The sequence below is a fragment of the Rhagoletis pomonella genome, unplaced genomic scaffold (genome assembly GCF_013731165.1).
Source record: "Rhagoletis pomonella isolate Grant_MI unplaced genomic scaffold, Rhpom_1.0 Rhpom_scaffold_00008, whole genome shotgun sequence".
NCBI classification, from domain to species: Eukaryota; Metazoa; Arthropoda; class Insecta; order Diptera; family Tephritidae; genus Rhagoletis; species Rhagoletis pomonella.
Window position 1 is genome coordinate 24,069,734 of NW_023458562.1, and position 19,634 is coordinate 24,089,367.

Below are 19,634 nucleotides of genomic sequence, written 5' to 3' on the forward strand. Positions count from 1 at the left end.
TCTGGCACTGATCTAGAACTTTGCCATATAGGAGACGTTGTATATTCCGAGAAATAAGCATTTGAATATTTTTGAAACTTATGATAGGGAGTAAAATTTTTTGCAAGTTATTAAAGGTAATCGATTGAACCACAATTCTGCATTATTTCAGGTTACAGGGGAAACAAATTGGAATCTACTTTTTCAGCCGGTAGACGACTAAGTTAGTAGTACACTAACGGTTAATAATTTTTTGGTTGGAGGTGAATGGTGAGTTAGTCTTCTTCAGACTAGGTTTTTGGTTCGTTTAGTATGATTTTGAAGCACTCTTTAAGTTCGCGCAGAAAACGTGATCATTCGACCTACGGTGCAAAGGTGCGAAATTTCATTTTGCTATCTGAAATCAGATGAGCAACTTTTTCAAACTACTTCGGAGGCTGGCGACCGCTGTTAAAAATTAACTTTTTACATGTCATCCTCATCAGTATTACCGAGATGATTCTTAAAGCGGGAAGTTGATATGATTGCTATATGAAAAGGCAAATCAAATATTTAATGACTCTTAAATAAAGATTAAATTCGATTTGTGTAAAAGCTAATGTATTTAACAAAAAAGGGTTTCTACCTCACCCAACAAAGAAAACATTCAGATTTCCTGCGGCGTCATTTAAGCTGTTACAGTTTTTCAGCACACACTTGCATTTTTTAATATCGAAATTGAATTTAAATCTACTAAGTACTATATGTATTATATGCCACGTCGGTACATATTTAATTATTAACATTTGTCTTTTTTACTGTTTTTTTGTTTGTTTGTTTCTGCAATATCAAGCAAGTGCAGATCATAACCATATTGTTCATTCAAGCTTTTTAAATATAATGCAAATAAATTGCAATTAGTTGTAAGCTTTACTTGCCGCGGCTTTGTTTGGGCTGGGTAAATCATGTGAATGAATGAAGAAATGAATGTCAATGAGATTAAGTAAGTAATAGAATTACTAAACGCAAATTAAGATGAAACAAAATTATAACTGAAGATAAACGAGCTAATTTTAATAAAAAATATGCAGAAAAATCACAGAAAGGAATTGACAGAGTTAGGGTGGAATACAGAATCTGTGATTATCAGGTGCGACAGAAGTGACTGGAAACTAAACATCGTTTTAAAAGATGCCAAAATAACGATTTTCACGAATTGATCCAAAATGGATATCACAGCAGGGTCTAGCGTTTTCTGTCAAATATTTTCTTGGAGAGAGTAATACAGGCTCTCAGAGTTTCACAACGACTAACTCCATAAGGGTTGGGGAATGTAAAAATGTGGTGCCGAAGAGCCCTATAAGAAGATCCCGGGCCATAGTGGTATTCCAGCAAATGGGGAAGCGAACGAGTGTGCCATAAAGTGTCCTGAGATAGTATTAAGGGAAACGATTCAGATCGTTAAACCTCCCCTGTGGTTCCTGCCTTCAAAAGTTGAGAAGATGAGCAGTGCAGTCAGCCATAGCGCGTGAACTAATCAGTGCCACTCCGCTGTATCGTGCTCACTCTTTCCATGGCTCACGAACGAAGAGCACACCTCCAAAGGCAAGGCTCTCAGAGCCAAAGGCCACTGACCACTTGGTCGCCAGGATCCCCGCATAACGGTTTCGGCAGAAGCTGCATAGATGAAGAATATAAACGATACGCCCAAACTAGGGTATTCCATTACTCGCCTTTTTCCAAACCCGGGTTTCGAGCTATTCGAAAAATTTCAATTAAAAAAAGCCGGTTCTCGACTTTGAAACTAAGAAAAAACCGGATAAACCCATTTTATTTTACATAGTTTTCATACAGTGAATATGGAGAACTGCCCGCACAACCAACCAACATTGTAATAGTATGATTTTTTTGTCTTAATTTTGAGAATAAATATCGCGATTTGAAACCATAATAAACGTTTTCTTTGATCATAAAAACTACTGAAGATTTAGATATACATAAAATGACATACCAACTTGTGTTATAAAACGATCATTTTTGAAACCTCAATGTTAGCGATATTTATAGAGGGCGTGGTTTTTGTCCGATTTCAAAAATTTACAATACAGTATTTAAGAAGGTCAGGCGCAATGTGTATATCAACTTTGGTACAGAGTGGTGAAGTGGTTTTCGAGAGACAAATATTTGACATAAGTGGGTGGGCCACGCCCAGTTTCCAAAAAATGTTGCCAAAGAATAGTTTCCGCTTAAGATCTATTGAAAATATCGTTTTGAGTATATAAATATTTAAAAATTCGTTAACCGCACTGCCTAAAGATCTGAAAATCCTTTACATACACACATTTATATTCATGGCCATATGTATTTTAGACAAAAATTATTTTATGTATTTAGCATTTTGAACGAACTTTATGAAGAATGTTATCTAATGATCACGCTTAATGCCAACCTCTTATGTTTTAGTCTGTCAGTGTGCTGTCAAAAAAATTAGAAATTTGAAGTTATTCACGCAAAGACCTATTCAGATAGTAATTGTTATATTTTAAATATTTTGAAAGGCACACAACTATAAAAGGTCTAATTTTATTCTACAATGTGTAATTAATATGTATATAAACAACAAAGAACAATTTATGTAGTAATTGCTGAAAGCTCAAAATGGAACACAACTTGAAATATTACTTTTTTGATAATTACGAGTTAAAGATTTCAAATTGTTACAGTTTATTTCCAATGAGAGGCACATATTTTTCTCAACGCCTGATGCATTTTCCAATACTACATTTACTATATGCCATAATTTTTGAATGTCTCCGCTTTTGGGGTGGAAAAAGCTATACTCAAAAAATGTACAAAAGGTACCCAAAGTGACACATCAAATTGTTATTTTAATTACTTTGATTGTTTATAAAAATTAAAATGACATTATTAAAATAAAAAAAAAATAAAAAATTAAATAAGTTACAACGACTCATCACATGTGTTGTCAAAATGGCCAAGTCTTTTATAAAAAGTAAAATTACAATAATAAAATTAATTCAAAGGTGAGTGACACAAAAGCACACGGTTCTGGAGATTCGCCCATATTATGTGTGATATGTTGAGCAGCATCAGGTTTCTATTTTAATTCAATTCGGTTTTATATAAGCCTATGGAATAATTTGTACGAATTCATATAGACTTCATTTCATTCTCAGTATTCCGTCTGCAATAAATTGATTTTGGGATTATTATGCAATTTCAATGTTAAATAACATCAACATCAACATCATCAATAGTACAGTATTTCCCGCTTAATTGTGCCCCGGTTAATTGATTTCCCTGCTTATTTGAATTAAATTATCGGTAAAAAAATATTGCCTAAAAAATAATTGTAAATTTTCACGCATAATTGAACCCGGTTAATTGGTTTCCCCGTATAATTGGTTAAAAATATGTGGCATTGAAAATAGTTATACCTTCAATTTTCCCCGGTTAATTGTGCTTTACGTTTATTTTATTTTTTATAGCAATTATCTCTAAAAATTTTAGGACAAGTACACATACTTACTTATGAAAATTGTTTTTATTCCAAAATTTTTTCGTTTAAAGTTTAAACTATATAAATATCATTATATTTAAAATGCACACATGCATTTTCTTCTAGTAGTGCAATTAAGCGGCGAATACTGTAAATACAAATCTGGTGCATAAGTATACTTACGAGCTTTGTCTGTTTGTACTAGTGTACATACACATGTATGTATGTATGTACATTTTTTAGACGGAGCAGTAGTACACACAAGTATATTTATATGGGTAAGAATTTTATCATAACACCTAAATAGAAATGTGAGCAGTTAACTGAAACTGTAGCTTGCAGCCTTGAAAGTAAAATAAAAGTTTGCTATCATTGCTTTGAGATAAGTAGCTGTTAACATGAAGCATGTTTGTATAAGTAAATTGCGTTGTCCTTTTCACTAGGCCATGGTTTAAGCCTAACAGACATAATCTATATTAAGTTTGCTATGCTTATTCAGATGGATTACAAATCATTTGCACAGTCAACTCGAATTCTGAAACTAGAACAGGCTTATACGTTGACATTATTAAAACACAAATTTTCTTTGCAAAAAATAAAAATCGAATGGAGTCTTCTCAAGCCAAAAAAAGAACGTAAGAACGTAGGATGGTAACTTTTTCCAAAATCCATCATTTTCTCACCCTGTCGGAAGAATGAACCAATGCTAACAAAAGTTATGGCCTTAATTATTTATTTAGAATCTCCATGGATACGACCGTTGACGATAAGGTTGTTGTTATCGTTATATATATCTTTGATGATAACGATAACCATAACAAAATTTATAACTGGTCAACCGCCCATGAGAGGAGATTAGAGATTAGAATTATTCTCACGTGAATTTTGTAGAAGTTGCGGAGATAAAGCAGTCCAACTGTTCCTTTAAAGTTGCTCGGCTTTAGCTGAGAGCAAATCAGACATTAAGGTTAGCAATTCTTTAGCTCTCTCAAGGAACTATCCGTTGTAGGAATAAAAGCAATCCTACGCTTTATAGGAGCTTCAAATTGGTTCTGTGAAATATAGTCCATGAGGTCTCTGTGTTTCACAGTAGTATCACAATGGACCTGTCTAAGTGAGTTGGTCTTTTGGACTGTTCGCTACATTAACCTGACCTAACCCAGACTAGCTTTTTCATACTTTATATAAACTTGCTTAAAAAAACAAACAATGCAATGAATATATAGGAATCATTAAAAATGCACCTCTTCAAACAAAAAAAAATACATGCAAACCTTTTGCAAATACTATATTATGCAATTCAATAGCTATTGCTGTCGTGCCATATGTACTATTGGATCTGTTCATTTACCTCTGCGGAACTTAGTAATTCAGTCAATTGGTTTTTTTTCTATGTGCTTACATATTTGAAGTGCACCATTCCATACATTTTGCCAAGAACGCAAAAAATGCGCAGTGCTTATGTTGTTATTTCCTTTAATTTTCAATTGTCTACATACAAGGAATGTTAATCCCGGCCTTTTTAAGGTCTAAAATTTTATCCTTGAAATTTCGCAATATTTGTTTTTGAAAAAAATTATATGTTAATATCCTCGAATTTTGTCCTTCTAACTTTATCAGCTTAAAAAATCACCTATTCGTCCTTGTTAATCAAAAAAAAATTTATTTTTTTTTAATTCTAAAGAAATTTCCTCTTGCATTTGGTACCCATATTTTTATTCTACATTGCATTGAATTTTTTAAATAATTTTTGGAATTAATCATATCTTTGAAATTAAAAAGTCCTTTAAAAAAATCCTGCGATCAGAGAGAAAAAATAAAAACGCCACTTTAAATAAAAAAGTAGGTTTAAAACCCATTTATTTATTATTTATTTTATGGTAGGAGAGCTTCTCTCGGTTTGAGTTGTTGAAAAGTAATGAATATTTAAATCCCGGGACTAATCCCTGGATCTCGGGATTGTTATAACGACATACCGAAAATCCCGGGATCGAAAAAAGTGCAGTTTTAGTAAGCTTTCAAAGGGAAATTAATATTCTTTTGCCAACTTGTTTTTGTTTTTGGCGACGCATTTGAAATTACATTAGCTTAGGCGAACGCATTTTTATTTATGTAACAGTAAAATTTACACTTATGTATTTCTGAATTTGCATTAATTTTGTAATGTATGTACATATTTTTTCTTACAAATTACTGACACTTTTGCGCTAATGAAAGCTGTTGATTGATTAGCTATTGTAAAATTTAATAAACGCAAATAAAGTACGAATGTTAACATATGCAATGCATTATTGCGTTATTTCATCGACGCTTAAATGGTATTAGCATTTATTACGCTGTACATAAATTAATTTGTTACAGCTGTGAAACGAAAAGAATTTCAATGGTTTAAAAAGGGATTTATGCATTTATTTCTTCATAGGTAGTATAAGAAAGATACAGTTTAACAATGCCATGAAATTTGTAGACGAAATATAAAGTTATAGTTTGTCCCTGGGGAAATGGTAAATGGGAAATAGTCGCGTAATCATAAGTAAGTGTAGAACAAAAATCTTCACAAACAATTACACAAAAATTCATTCAGAGAGACATCTCCGCTGTAAAGCTAAACAAATGTGTAAAATAATTTTTTTTTTTTTACTAAAATGCGATTCATAAAGGAAAACACGGAAAGAAAAGCCAACGATTATGCTGTGCTGTCTGGGTGCCGCCTACACTGCGTATGAGTTGCGTGAAGTGGCGTACGGATTCGTAGAAATGCCAGCGCTGTTACATAGAACATTGCTGTTGTATAGAACAGTGCTGTTACATATGTCCATAAAACAGTGCTGTTGCTGTGAAATCTAAACAACGCAGAATAGAGGAAAATAAAATAAAATGCATTTATACCAACTGTGTATATAATTTATTTGGTTGGTTGGTCGAAATTAATACTTCTAACAATTTGTTGGTGTCGGTTGACTTTTTCAATTCGTTCGAGCGAAAATACATTTGAATACGACACACCACCTCTACCGGTTTGTCTCCAAACAAAAAATTTACAAGAGACAATGGAAATTCGTTCCACAACACTTCAACTTTTAATAACTTCGCTTGCCGCTAGAAAGGAAAGGATTGCTAAGTTGGTCAAAATTACCATTAAGGCCTGAAACTATTTAAAAATTGGTAGCTTAAAAAACTTTGTACTTGAATTAATGTGAAATTTTAGTTTAATTAACAATTTCTCTAAAACAACTCTCTTATAATTTTCAACATTCCATCATTTTCTCAAGCTTTTCACCATTTAATTAACCATTTTTTAATCTTATTCCCCGCGTGCATAGTAGAAATACATGCAAGGTGAATTTGCGAAGAGGCAACAAAAAGTTCAGGATAATTTAAGTGTACATTAAACTGGGTCACAAAAAAAAAGTTTTGAACTATCACAAATTTTGAAAGCTTTCTTTGACAGCATTTCGAGCCGACTTTTATTTATATCACTTTTTATTAGTTTCAATTGCATAGCACAGCATACAATTGAAAAACATTTTTAATTACGAAATATATTTCATTACTTGTTACATCAATAAAATCTTGGTTTCTAACCGACTTAATTCAAATTTAGTTATCATGATTAAGAAGTCTGAAAATGCCATGAGTTTTTTTGTACAACTTTTTTGGCGCCTTACAAAAAGCATTAATTATTTCAACAATAAATCAATTCATTTAAGATCTGTTTATCACCTTCACAGTTTTTGAATTGCTCAATATAGAGTCTGTGAGACTAGGCTAATGTTACGAGAAAAATATGGCGCAAAAAGACTCTTAAATTAGGTATGCCTTCATCCCAGATGAATGACATTGTAATTACAAACTTTCTTTCTGTCGTAAGGGTGTACTGATCCAGTATAATGCACCCATGTATGTATGTACATAACCTTTTGAAAACATATAGATGAAAAACTAAGTTGGTCGCTAGTGAGCAAAGCAATGGCAATGAAGGGAATATATGTACAGTATAAATTATTCCACAAAACATTTGTATGTTTTTAGATATGCACATTTGTAGGCGAAATGCCCACGGCAAAGCAAAAAAATGGCAGCAGAAAATTTGTAAGTCAGTCCCTCAGTCATGCAGTCAATCAGTCAGTTACCAAGCGAGTGCAGAGCAACGGTGGCAGGCAAGCAAGTGCAACACCGACAGCAGCGAAGAAAGACTTGAAAGCCAGCGCAGCAGAAATAACAAATCAGTGCTAGAAACTATGTAGCTTGCTGTCAGCAGTTGCAAAAACAAAGCAACAATGAAAACAAGAAGCCTGTCGGGGTTTCATGTTAAATTTTCCCAGGCAACTTTCAAAGTGAGGTATTACAGTTGGCAGTGAAAAAGAAATATGTATGTATATATATCTATGTACATATGTATGTAAAACAAAAGCAGTAGTTAATTTACATATGAATTACAGTTAGGAGACCTTCCAAATATTTTGTTTTAATTTTCTGCAAGGAAAAAATGTAATATGTAAAATGTAGGTATGTATGCCAAAAACTGAAAAGAAACTGTGGTCGTTATTGATAAAAAGTTATATAAAAAGTTTTTAGCGGAAACCTCTTTGTTCTCAGCACCTAAAAATTATAACTTTTCTGTTTAAATCGCTCTTTAACAGTTATTTTTTTACTTTTTTTTATTACTTCTTAAATAACATTTATTTCTGGTTTTTATTGTATAAATTCAAAATAACAATTATTATAGATTTTTATCTAAGCAATCTGCAAATAACAGTTATTTTTGATTTTTAAATTAAATGTCTTGTCAACTGCGAATAATGATGATGACTTTTATATGGATGACTTAAACAATAAAAGTCACTGACTGATTTTTATTGATGGATTTTATAAATAAAAGTCTTCGATGGCTGTTATATAAGCCATATAATATAAAAATAAAAAATAACTGTTATTTACAGAATATTTAGATAAACATAAAAAATAATTGTTATTTTGGATTTAAAAAATAAAAATAAGAAATAATTGTTATTTTCTTAGTTTTGCACAAAAAATTACAATTAAAAATTTGTTATCAAATGTGATTCACGGTGGAAAAAGAAATCGATTGGTATGTATCACTTAGTGGTAGTACATTTCCTTCATGGTAAATTTTTCAATGACAGTTTTCATCAATAACTATTATGTTCGGTCCCTGGTTCTCAGAGGAGTAAATTTTTTTCTAGTAATAAAATTGCAATGCACTTTAAAATAATATCAGCTGTAAAGTTACATTGTTATTAATAGTATCAGTAATAACATGTGTCGGTAATTGTATCGAAAAGTAAACCGATAAAGATGTTGATAATATCGATAAGAATGGCCATAATTACCATCGATAAATTAAAAATTAATGTACTTATGTCTTGCAATAACTATATAAATAATTCTATCGATAATTATAAAAGGACTGATATCGATAAATTTATCGATAACAATAGTACAAAGTAATAAAAACTTTAAATGCACGTAATTGTATATTTAAAATATCTCACAAGCAGGCTTTAATTTATTTTCCTTTAAAAATAATATAGGCAACGTACAAGTAAACTCTAACAGTCAGTTTTTCAGTGCACGGTTAAACCTGACTGTGGTTTAAACTTGGTTTAAACGTTCGAGCTAGCTGGTTTAAACTAAGCTTAGTCAATCAAATGGCAGCCAGCACTTAAATATGAATACTATTTACGTGATCTAAGTTTAAACTGGTACTCAGTGTTTTATTACAATCTGAACTGAGATTCGGCCATGAACTTCGAACTTCAACGATCGCACAACAGCAGAAAATATTTTTCTTTCCCACATGAATGTGAATAAAAAGGTCGACATAAAAATCTTTCAACGTTTTACAAGTCAATCTACGGTAGACACATACTTGAGTTCATATTTTGATATATAAAGCTGGCAACCTCAATATATACACTTCAAGAGAGTTATCAATACTTTTTAATTAAGAAATACATCAGATCTCTTCTCAATGCCAATATAGAGATTTTAAGTATATCTCAAAACTTTAAGTGAGTTTTTTGCAGTTGCTTTAACTCAAACTGAAGCCATATTTAAGTTTGTTTGAAAGCTCCAGCGAACTTTGCCTCATAAGTAGCATCGACGTCACTTAAGACATGGAAGTAGTAGAAGTTAGTATTGTAAAGCATTTGCTTCTTGTAAAATATATACCACACACATGCGCTTTGAACAAATAAATGAGAAAAAATTAAGAGACACGAAAAAGACACGACCGCATATAAATCCTAGACAAATACTACTTAGTACGTCTAAGTAACCGCAGACATGATGGAAGTCTTAAGAACGAAAAGCTAGAAATACATACATATAAACATACATACATAAATATGTACATATGTATGTACATGTACTCATATACAAGCTAGACTAAATAGTCACGTTTCGTCGCCTATGAGTGCAATTTCCGACAAGTATCGCATGTAAAAAGAAAAAAAAAAATGAAAAACAAAAAATAATTTTAAGAAAAACCCCAACAATGGCTATACAAGAAAGCAAAAGAAGCGCCAAAGTGTGTAGTAGAATACATTAAACAGAAGTGGCAGCGAGTGTAACAAACGCCAAAACAAAAGACTCAAAAGAAAAAATAAATAAAACTACACCTTCATGTATGAAGTTACAAAGTGTGGTAAAGATGGGAAAATTAGCATATAACAAAACAAAAAACAATAACAATTGTATACCAAATACATATATATAATCATGTAGTAAGCAAGTTAGTCCCTAGCGCAAGTGGCAGTGGCGGCATAACAATGAGGCACTTAAGTGCAAGTCCAATATGCATTATTAGAGTAGTGTGCTTAGAATAAGGTGGCGGCAGCGGCTAAGTAGTAGACGATGGAGTTCTTAGCGGAGCGAATGATATACTTTTTTCGCACAAAGTAGCGAGGAGACTTTGTTCTGAGTAATTTGTAATTAAAAGCTAGTATTTTGTATGTATGAAATATTTCTGAAATCGTTACTGAAGTAAAGTAATATCTATCATGAAACATTTTCTTTCTCAAAGAATCTTATCAGAAATCATCATTAATTTCATCAAAAAATCTGATTGTCTTGAAGCAGATATCTAATGTAAAAAAAAAATATATATATTTTTTTGTTAAGATGCTTCAGCGAAAGATTGGGAAGGCAAATAATCACAACATACGGATTAAAAATATTTTCAGTGGTAAAAAAAGCTAAAATATTATTCTTTCAATATACCCCAAACCTGACACCTAATCCAAACTATGGCGCTATAGACACAGAGATGCGTAAAAATTCTACGAGACACAGAGAAAGTGCTGAAATTACCAGTGTAATTCTGGCTAAGACATGTAGTTGAAAGTCTTTTGTAAGACATTTGAAAGAAAGTTGGCAAGAAAGTTTGAAAAATTTTATTTATTCCAGTACGAAAGTCCTACAAAAGAAGCTCCATTGCCAAATTTCGTGGGGAAGAGCTCCTCTGAGAGAAAGCACTTGTATATTATTGTGCTCGCGCTGCTCCAGCAATGGTAATGGCCGAGTGAGTAAATCACTGGCGTTCTATTCGAGAGATCCGAGATTCCGAGCGGAATTTTATATATATATATATTTTAATTTTATTTAATTTTCTTTTACTTTCTTATGTATCTACATATATATTTTTGTAATTTTCTTTAATTTTTAAGAACTAATTTTATTTTATTATTTTCTTTGTTTTTTTCTTTTTAATTTAATTTGTTGTTTTTATTGCTCAAAAAATATATATATAAAAAAAATTGAATATTTATGTTAATTCCTGGTTAAAAACAAACATTTTGTAAACTTGATTTAATCTTTAGGAGCTTATCTATTTTTTTTTTAATTCAGTTTTCTTTAATTTGTAGATTATTTTGTTTAAAAGAAATTTTTTTATAGCACATAAATTTCAGTAATTTATTAATTTTTTCTTTTTTATTAAAATTTTCTTTCAATTTTTGGATTATATTGTTTTAAAAAGGAATTTTATGTTTTCATTTAATTTTAAGAATATTTTTATTGTTTTTTTTTTCATTTTTTCGCTTTCAATTCCATTTTTTTCCATTTCCTAGTTTTTATTGTTTTCAAAAGTTAAAGAAATGTTCAGTAAAAACGGTCTCAGGCTCAATAAAATTGTTGAATATATTTGTTATAAGGCCAGAAATAACAAAAACAAATAACTTAAGGACGAGTGCACTTAAAAGTTCAATGTTCTAAAAATAAAATTATTAGCATAACCGACAAAAACAACAAACACATGATCAAGTGTAAATAGCAGCGGAATAGCTGCGCTTGATAGTAGTTGGCTTAACACATGAAAAAAAAATGGAAAAAGCAACAACAATTTAGTTACGTGGCGAACTTTGCTCAGTGGGCAGACTACTGGCTTTGGACGCTGGGGTCATTGGATCGAGTCCCAGTGAAGAAGCCTGATGAGGAGATTTGGTGCCTTACGAAAGATTTTTGTCCTGACGATTCTAAAGTTAGCTGCCAGAATTGCCCTGTTAAATTAGTTGGTAAATTGCCAGCTAATAAAGGTTTAGAACCCTCTGATCTCCATTATAAGAAATTTTTATACTTTGGTCCGGGCGTATTATGGTTCACTGTAAACAACAAAAAGGGCCTAAAAATAAATTGAAGATCAAGTAAGGGTTAAGTTAGAAAAATTTGCTTTCCAACTTTCAGAATGAATGAAGAAACATATAGGGGCAAATTTAGAAGTAGCAAACAACATAATAAGGGAATGCAATAACCTGAACAGTGTTACACTCATCAACCGTCCATTGAGATATGATATTGCACGTGTACCGCAAAAACACAGATTTTCGATGGCAATAGCTATTTATTGTGCGCCCTATCTTCATCTTTTATCAACACCACCCCTTTTCCAACACCCCTTTTTTGTTTTCTACTACTTACTACACCCATTTTTCTCCAGTGTAGAACCAAACTGCGAGGAAGCGCTGTCAACACAACTTTTAACAACTGCAATTACAGATATTATAAAACTACAAGTACGAATATTAATAATACGAATATATGTATAATATATAAGTACATGTGCCTAAATGTATATTTATACATACACACATTTACTCTCATACTGCAACCACTTCAACATAGCATCTACAGCGCAGCAGTCACATGACTCTGATGACGACAACTCAAAGCGAACAGTAAAGCAAAATGAAGAAAACGAAAACAAAATAGACGAATAAAAAACGAAATGCAGCGCTGTAGCAATAAAAGAAAAATTTAAGAGCAGCAACAAAATTGCACAAAATAAAAATAAAAAGCAAGGTACTCGTACCTTTAATACAAAAGAGTAGAGTGCAACAAAACAGCACAAAAAAGCGAAAACCTCATCAAAAATAAAAGCAGCTTGGAAAATCCAGTGGCAGCTGCTGCCAACACTCGAATAACACGCGTCTATAATATGTATGTACATATGTACATACCTACTAGGTAGTTGCATGCCACATTGCGACGCATAACAACAGCTATGCAGACTCTTACATATGTACATATAAGGTAAGTAGTATGTATGCAGTTAGCGCAACACAGGCCTACCACAATCTAGTTTGCCTACAAACCAGCCTACCATCGATCAAGCGCCCACCACACAGCACACCCACCGCATCAGTCAGCTAGCTAGTCAGTCAAGCAGCCAGCCAGCCAGCCGAACAGCACGCCAAGCGGCCTAGCGGCCTAGCAGCCGTTCAACATAGAGTTCATTGTGTTATTGTGCCTTTGCGCCAGAGCCTAGCAGCCGCTATTGGAATGCAACTCATACATATTAATGCATACTTAAGTGCATACATATCTACATATTTTAATGTAGATGTACATGCTAAATATATGCCTACATATTTGTATAATACTTAACACTACATACCCACATAATCCGTTTGTAAGCAACATTGGATAAAAACGAAAAATGCGCAAAAAATATTGAAAAGAAAAACCTGCCTAGCAGCACGACTAACAAACCCCAGCCCCAGCCCCAGTCACAGTCACCACAGTCACAAGCTTTATTGTGGCATGCAATGTTGCAAGTACAAAAATCGGCAGCAGCCTTAGTGACGGCAACGGCTGCAGCAACAGCAGTACACTGCTGATGTAGCAATGGCAGTGGCACTGGCTTTGGATTTGGCTTTGGCTTTGGCACTGGCAGTGGCAGTCAGTGTGCCAACGACATACACACAATACGATGAAGGCTGGCAAGCTAACATAAATAAATACATACAAACAATCGCGCTTACAAATATATGTAAGCAATAAAAGATGTTTGTATGTGTGCGTGGAATGCAAAATGTTGCCTCATTTGCAGTTGTTCTACGCGTACATATATATGTATGTATGCATGCCTAGTTTGTTGCTTAGGCCTTTTGAAAGGCCTGCCATTTTACTAAGGCAGATATATACTATACATACATATAGTTACATATATATACATAAATTTGCACACTTAATAGCTGGAACGGCTTTTTAGCATGTGCACACACAACACAACACAAACTGCCATACATTTAGTATACACATAAATACTACCACTTTGCCCTACTCCACTGCCACCCCACTCACTCAGCCATTCACTTGAATCGCACTTTTCTCTCTCCCTTTGCCACTCACTCACTGCATTGCAAATTACGTATACAAGCATTTGTGGCAGCTCAAATAACACAGGCGCATTGTTGTGCTGGCCATCATCAATGTTGCATGCCACTGGGTAGCGCTAGCACACAAAACTATGAAAGGGAAAGGGCGGCGGTGGCGCAGCACCGAAGATTGAGCGCATCGCTTTGGGTAGGTTGGGTAGTAGGACAGCTGTTTGCCAATGGCATACTCTAGCAGCTGGGATGGTGTGGGAAATGGGGAGATAATTTGAGGGGTTGGGTGGATAACAACTCTCTGGTGTAGTGCAAGCTAGCAGGTTGCAGTAACGGCAGTCGTGCTCTGATGACGTGCCTATACAACACTAATACCCACAACATGCAAGAGAACTCTGCTTGAGTAGGCGAAATATGGATCGGATTATTTGCATTAATGCTTGTATTAATACATGTACATATGTACACTATACATACTAGTAAATTGGTGGTGATAAAGGGAAGAACATTTATAATGAAAGGTAATTCTTGATATGCGGTATTTTTTTTTAATTTGTACTAAATTAAATTTTATTCAACATTATTAAATTTTAAACACTAATCAACGGCTTTTTAATTTGAGATATATGAGGAAATCTCACAAATTGCCAATTTTTTCGACAAAAACGTGTTTTTGGTCGAAAATGGTGGCACACTTATCTTAGACAATGCATTATCTTCAGTTATGCATAAAGAACAAGATTCCATAGCGAAATTTTGCATTTAAATGAAAACTTAAGAAAGATATACTTAACAAGTAAGAAAGTCTAAGTTCGGGCGGAGCCGAACATTAAATACCCGGCGCAAGTATTAAATATATGTTTTTTCACCTTTACGAAACCTTCCGCTAGATGGTAAGCCGGGGTGTATCAATTTTGAGTAAATTAGCGTCCTTCAATTTCGAAATATTGAAGTTTCAAGCATTTCTGAAATTTGCCGTTATATGAGAAGCGGCCGTTATTTTAGTCCGATTTCAATAATTTTCAACGTTTTGCTTATATTTGGCAAGCACAATAACCACACCGAGTTTGGTACAAATTGGTAGAACGGTTACCGATATACTTATATGTGTGTGTGCCACGCCCATTTTCCAAAATTTTACCATAAACGTATTTCTTGGTAAAGAATTGTTGCAAGCATCAATTTTGAATAAATTAGCTTCAATATTTACTGATTTATCGAAGATTTTGTATTTCTCTAAATTACCGTTATATGGGATGTGGGCGTGGTTATTGTCCGATTTTTTAAATTTTCGGCCATTTAGTATGCTGTATCAAGGCCAACAACTGTGATGAGCTTGGAAGAAATTGGTGCAGCGGTTACCAAGATATACACATGTAACCATAAGTGGGCGTGGCTACGCCCATTTTCCAAAAATGTATAATATTCTTATTTTTCGTGTGAAAATTATTACAAATATCAATTTTGAGTGAATTATCTTCAGTAGTTACTAAAATATCGCAGTTTTCGTATTTCTGGAAATTACCGTTATATGGGAAGTGGACGTGGTTACTGTCCGATTTCGCCCATTTTCAATACCAACCTACCTTGGATTAACAGAAATCAACATACCAAATTTCGTTGAGATATCTCAATTTTTGCTCGAGTTATCGTGTACACGGACGGACGGACAGACGGACAGACGGACGGACAGACAGACATGGCTTAATCGATTTCTCTATTCATTCTGAGCATATATGTATACATTTCTCTATATCTATCTCGATTCGTTTTGGCTGTTACAAACAACCGTTATGTGAACAAAATTAATATACCCTTGTGCACAAGTGCGCTCGGGTATAAAAAGAAAACAATAACAGCTCCTGCCCATATACCCGTAGTTGCGTATGTAAAGTCCACGACCCGTCGCACCATACACAGTAAATTAACTAGTTTACTCGCACGCCATATATATTACTTTCTTTATGTACATATATAACAATTTTTGAATTAATGTCGAGGTGCCAATAAAAATTGTAAAAATGGAATTTTACAGTGATATCGTTTCTAAATATCAAAAAAAAACGTCGCATTTTGATTGCTCGATTCTAAATTAAAGGCAAAGGGTGAGACAATTTTCTTAAAATGTCTCACACTAGTATGACAAAAAAGGCACATTCTTTGGCCTTTAAAGCTTTGTCAGGGATATGGTCGCCCTGAAAATCAAATGGTTGTTTAAAACGACAATATTATGAAATGCATGAACTAGACAAGGGAAAGAATGTAAAAACATGGCCTTTTACAGAGGTGTGTGTAACATCAAACACATTTTGGACCGGGGAAGGGCAACATTCTTTGGAAGAAACGAAATCACCATTAGTTTCTCAAATCATAGTCATCTTTTGCTCAATGTGATTTTTTTTATTTGCTGGCATACTAGTTTTATCATACTAAATTCGTTCGTTTCAGCAAGAAGAACATTTTCACAGTTTAATTTTAACATTTTGAAGTATCTTAACTTAAGAAAATTAAAAAAATTTTAAAATTTCAAAAATTAATAATAACCGCCGATAGTTATTCCGTATGTTGTCATTTGCATTTAATTTTTTTTGGACACTTTTGAAACTTCACAGATATGTTGTATTAGATGACAACGCCCATTGTCTCTCATATGAACATTCTATTTGAAAACTTCCCAAAGTTATTAAAAAAAAGCAATCACGATAAGTAGAAAAAATGTTTTCTTTTTTCTAATTCAAATATGTTTATATATATATATATTTTTTTTTAACCTTTAATTATCAACAAATTTACTCTCATTTACATAATCTCTTAATTTTGCAAGTAAAATATATTTACAATGAAACTATATTATTATAGCGAGCCCGAAATAGCATCTGGTACGATCAGGAACTTCACGGAACTGCAGAGAAAAAAATCTACCTGATAAAACATTTTTAGAGAATGCTGATATATATTCGAAAAATTACCTCGATATGATGCAACAGTTTTTAAATTCACAAAAAATGCACTCATTAAAATCAAAAAACTAATAAGAAACTTGAAATATAAATAAACCAAAAAAACTAGTTTAATAAAAAATATGGAGCGTTCACGTTTTTTGTGCAAAATGTCCCACTTCTTGCATTAGTTATAGTGGCAATGTATGCCTCCGCCTATTTTCACTCGCCATAAAGCTCTATCTATTTGAATAAGCATACATACGAGGGTAGACTTAAAAGTTTTCAGCCTAAGTACCTTTAAGTGTCTTTAAAGACTTGCTCTGCGTATCACTCGTTGCTAATATCCTTAGAACAAAACGCCGACGGAACAATATGTGAGGAGATGTCAACGGTGTATGTAGAGTCTAGACCTGCATATGCCTCCATAAAACGTTGGAGCTGAGAATTCAAGCATGGCAGGGAGTAGATAGCTAGCAGATGATCCCAGGTCAGGGCATCCAAACACAGCTGTTACCGGAGAAAACATTCATAATAATAATAATAATAGATTGACGCTTACACATATGTTAGTGTTTGGCCGAGCTTCTCCTCCGATTTGTGGTGTGCGCCTTGATGTTGTCACACAAAGCGGAGGGACCTACAGTTTTAGGCGTTAGAATTTAGTGAATCGGCAAAATCTGGCATACTTGTTTGCACATGAAAATTGTGTGCGCGCGATAGGTGCCGAAAATGCTCCCTTCTGCGCCGGGTCCTAAACTATGCAGAAGTTTTTGGACATATGTGGCGATAATCTAGACGAAATTGTCACTGTGGATTAAACATGAATCTGACGGAATCATCCAGAGTTAAAACAGGAGTATATGCAGTAGATAGAAAAGCAAGAAAAGCCAGCACGGAAATTCAAAGTAGAAAGATCAGCATCCAAGCTCATGCTCGCTGTTTTTGGGATTGTGGAGGTATGTATTCTGTTCATCGACTATCTTACTAAAAAACTACAATGAACGGAGACTATTTTTATGCCACATTGTCGACTAAAGTGCGTAAAGTGGTTGTCGAGAAACGGTGATGTAAACTGGCCAAAGCAGTCCCGTTTTTTTTTTTTCAAGACAATGCATCCGCGCACACTGCGCGAGACGCTAAGCGTACCCTGGCCGAGTCTAGATTTGAAGAAATCAATTACCGACCATAAAGTTTAGACCTGGCCCCCAGCGATTACTTCATGTTCTCCAATTTAAAGAAAATCCTCCGAGTATGAAAATTTTCGAGTGAAGATGAAATAAACACATAAGTAGACGAGCATTTCGAAGACAAAGATGGCGAATATTTTCTCACTGGGTTAAAAGCCCTTTATTATAAATGTGAGAGGTGCATTGAGGTAAAGGGGGATCATATAGAAAAATAAAATTATTATACATTTCTATCAGCTATTTTAATAAATTTGACTCAAAAATTTTCAGCCTCCCCTCGTACACCCCTATGTATGCGTATGCAAAAAAGTTGCATTAAAACATTAAACAAAAAAACAACTTCTTCTCAGTCTGCTTTTGTTCGCCCCATTGGGTTTATCTGGTGTGGCGTCAAGTGTACCTTCCCTCACCAGCTATATTCCTTCCCCTAGTAGAAGTGCAGTGAAATTAAGCTACCAACGCAGTGTTGCAATTTTATTTCAAACATTCTTTTCGTTTATTTGCAAAGCGCGAGCAAAAAATGGGAATATAACTACGCTTTGTTGGATAAAAGTGTAGCGGGGGTGTAATAACTTTGAGCACACAAACCGTTTTAATATTTGTATGTATGTACATCTGTATACTCGCATGATTCTATAGATCTGACTGCTATCCATATGTGATACATGTAGCAGTACAATTGTTGTTGTCTGTATGCAATCATTCGTTGGCAGCAACCACTTTGCATAGCAAACTTGAAAATGTTATAAAGGCAGATTTAAAGCTTCGCGCACATTCGCTACAGGGTATACATTTTAAGTAAATTTCATTTTGTGGCAGTGATATCAATACACTTTTTTACCTTTTTTTTGTTTTTGTTTTTTAAAGGACTTGTATACATTGCTTTCGTGTGATTTAATAGAAAATAAGATTTTGTTATATAATATTTTTAATCTTACTATGTAATTCCTTTTTTTTTGTTTGTTTTGCGACTTAAAACAGTTGTGTGTGGCAATATAAATTTTTTAATATTGTAGCTGACTATATTTTTAGCCTTTTATGTTAAACTGACGGAATATAGTGAATATGGAAAATATGTAGGTGGTTTGCATAAGTATATATGTATATGTAAGTATGTGAAAACGCATACGTGTCAATATAGGTAAATTCAAACATGCATATATATTTTTTATGAAACATAGTAAACACTTCCATGGCATTAACATCATTTTCCGCACACACATACACATACATTCTTGCATAAAAGGCGTAACATTTGCACATGACCTACGACGTATCCTCTTGTCCTTCTACATATGTATGTAATTTTGTAAGGCCATCAAGTCAATTTTCCCACTGTTTGCTTTCACCAATGACCGGTCTCTGTTTGCTGTTTGTTTGTAATCGCCACTCTGCG